Source organism: Cynara cardunculus, assembly GCF_001531365.2.
Source record: "Cynara cardunculus var. scolymus isolate 2C chromosome LG 1, CcrdV1, whole genome shotgun sequence".
In the NCBI taxonomy this organism is placed as follows: domain Eukaryota; kingdom Viridiplantae; phylum Streptophyta; class Magnoliopsida; order Asterales; family Asteraceae; genus Cynara; species Cynara cardunculus.
Window position 1 is genome coordinate 23,679,072 of NC_037528.1, and position 3,670 is coordinate 23,682,741.

Below are 3,670 nucleotides of genomic sequence, written 5' to 3' on the forward strand. Positions count from 1 at the left end.
AACCATAACTCTTATTTATTCAAATTGTATTAATATGTAAAGACCAAGTTTAACCTATATCATTGTTAAATATTATCTTATAAAACAAGTGGAACTTCAAAATCGTTAAAATTTATGGCTCCCGTCGCATTGCGGAGGTACACAACTAGTATATATATATATATGTTTGCATGGGTTATTAGGCTAGCATGTTATTCTTTTATATCTCAATACTTGTTATGTATTCAAGTATTGTATAAAGATTTTGTGGAAAAAATTGTTAGCTATTTTATAATATAGCTTTTGTAAGATATTGGGACCAAATGTATAAATGATATTTCTTGATATATGAAAATATATGTTTATATACAAATGTAATCTTGGAGTTTTACACTATATGTAGCAATATATTGTTAGAATCAACCATTAGCATCTCTTTGGACAATATATACAAAAGAGGTTGAACAACAACAACGTCAATAAGCTCTTATTGCATCTCCGTAGTTTGGACAATACTTTATTGTTCTTGGAGAATTTGAATTAGATTACTAGTTAAAGCACATTCAATCTTACTTCATACATTTAAGCCAACGTAGGGAGTGAAATGCACAGAAATTAATGTGAGTAACAAATAATCTACATTAATTTACTAATTCTTTTAAAAAAAAATTGAACAAAAAAAATAAACATATGGGATAATGTATATATGTATATAATAAAATAATTAATATAGATTATTTGTAAACATGCGGGAAATGAAATAATGAAAATTTATGTACCGAGTGGGTTTAGAAAGTACATTGAAGTGAGATTTTTTTATATTCGGTTACCTATAATGATTAAAGTTATTTGACTATATTAAAACTAAATTTATTTAAATCCAAAAGGTAACATAATTCTAGTTTATTAAAATGTTTGCAAATTGAAATAAAGTCTAAGTACGTAATTCTTAAAATTGAAAGACCATTTTGTTAATACCAAAATCTTGTGTTGGTGAATAGTGTTATATCATGGTTTACTATTCATAGTCTTATATAAAAGAGTGCATTCATTGTAGAGGATTTGACGGAAATAAAAAAAAAATATAAACATTATAAAAATAAATGATTTTTACTCATAAAAATTACTAATTGAAATTTTCGTGTTTTCGATAAAATCTGATTTTCTTTTTTCAAGAAAATACCAACAGATAATTTAGAAAATACCCGGATAATCCGTCATAGATTTGAGATTTCCATCAACATTTTATCCACCAACTTTTATGACGATTTTACGACAAATCATCTTTTTAGCAATGTAGTGCAAGATTTGATGTATTTATTGAAGATAGTCTTATATATTAGAGTTGAGTAATTTTAATTTTAAGTTATTTTATATTTTGAAGGAGCTTACCATATTTCTTTTACCACACCTAAATAATTTATCAACAACTAATTTATAAAAAATAGCTAATTTATTAAATTTTACTAGCCATGATTCCTTTCTCAATTTCTCATAAAATAAAACACAAAAATATCAACTAAGAGTAAATTATAGATTTTGTCCTTGTCATATACTTAGTTATTAAAATTGGGTCTATTACCCTAACTTTATTAACCTTGACTCCTTTAACTCAGGGATATTGTAGTAATTTTAGTCTTTTTCACTCATTCTAATTTTAATTTTAATTTTCTTTGATTTTATTTTGAAAAAATATATATATAACTTATCTAATATAAAATCTTATATATAATATATCCGCATTCAAAATCGTTGACCATTACATTAACATCATCGCCCCTCGTCGTCTTCCCAACCTGCAACAGCAACATTCTTAATAAAGTTAACGATTTAAATTTTAGATTTACATTAATCGTTCAACAATGGATTAATTTTTAGATTTGCTTCTGGTTGGGCTTGTGAATATGAGTGATAAAGACGAGGGAGAATTTCAACGGCATTTGAACAAGAAAGGGTTAACTCCATGTCTCCATCCATAATCTGAGTTCTTCTTGTTTTTTTCTTTTTAATCCTTTGTTACAATAGAAAAACCTCGATCTAGACCTGGATCATGCATATGGATATGGAATACTCGATGTTTTCTGGATCTGAGAACTGGAGTTGATGTTGCTTTACAGGTTAAGGGTGGCCGGATGGGATGATCAGAAGGGATGACCCGAGGTAAGGGGAACGATGAATTGGGGGAGGGAGGAGGAAAACGTCTGGAGGTTGAGGGAAGGGTGTAGTCACCGGAGATGAAGGCGAGGAGGGTGACCATCCTTTTGTAAGGGAAAGGAGGGAGACCGTGTTGTTTGACCGGAACAATGAACCAGGGTAAGGGAGGGGGAATTCATCGATGCTTGTTTGTTTGAAGTGGGGGAAGGAACCTAAGGGTACGGGGCAGGTTTTCAGGTAAGATGTGAGATGGTTTCAAGGTGGTGGCCGGAGATGGCCTTCATTGAAGGAACGGAAATGGCCGGCCATTGTAGTCTTGGGGAAGGAACCATGTTGTGTCGGTGTGTGTATATACATTTATTGTTTTTTTATGCGTTTTAAAGAAAAAAAAAGTAAAAGGACAAGATTACCCCTGACTTAACAAAGCAACCGTTAGTGAAGTTAGAATAAGGGACCGAATTCATACAAAAATGAACTATAGTGATAATATATATATATAACTATTTTGTTTGGGGGATCCAACACAAATTTTTTGATAATCAGGGACGAAATTTATAATTTACTCATCATTTAATTTATAAATTCGGGTTTTCAGGTTAATAATAAATAGAGTAAATGACAAATTTCATCCCCATGGTTATATAAAAATTATGGATTAGGTACTTCAAACAAAATAATTACAAGTGTCATAATTGTGGTTTTAGTTTTGTTACAATTAGGTCATTTGCCCTAAGTTTGTTAACATAAGCTCTGTTAAATCAAGGGTGTCTTAATCCTTTGTTATTTTTTATTTCAATTAAAAACTTATATATTATATGATTATTATGTACATAATATATATAGCACAATTATCAAATGAGAACTATAAAAAGATAACAAACCGGTGAGAACCAAAATAAAAAAAATTACATGATTTTTTTCTATCAAAAACTACGATTTAAAATATTATTTCACATACATTTGTGTTCAGGAAAAAAATTACATGTGAAACTGGTTTTTTTGTTCACTTAGTGAAACAAAAAATACACCTAAAACTATTCAAATGATAAAATCATTACATGTGAAACTATCACATTTTGAAACAAATATATGTAAAACAATATAATAAATTCTAACTTTTGATGAATAAAATCATGTAAAAATTATTTTAAGTTCACTTAGTGAAACAAAAAATACAAGTAAATTTTTTCACATGGTGAAACAAATATAACTATGACATTATTAAACAAATATATGTGAATCAATATTTTAAATCTAGCATTTGATGAATAAAAATCATGTAAAAATTATTTTTTTAATCAATTCTCACTAATTTGTAACCTTTATGTGATCCTAGCATTTGATTATATATATATATATATATATATATATATATATATATAGGGGCTGGTTCAAATAGAAACCAACCTTTTTGCGCAAACTATGTGAACCGATCTTGAGCGTTCGTTTTATGATCAACGGTCATTATTAAATTACTATTAAAAATAATAATTAAATCATTAAATTAATTTGATTCTTTATGAACAATGGGTTCACA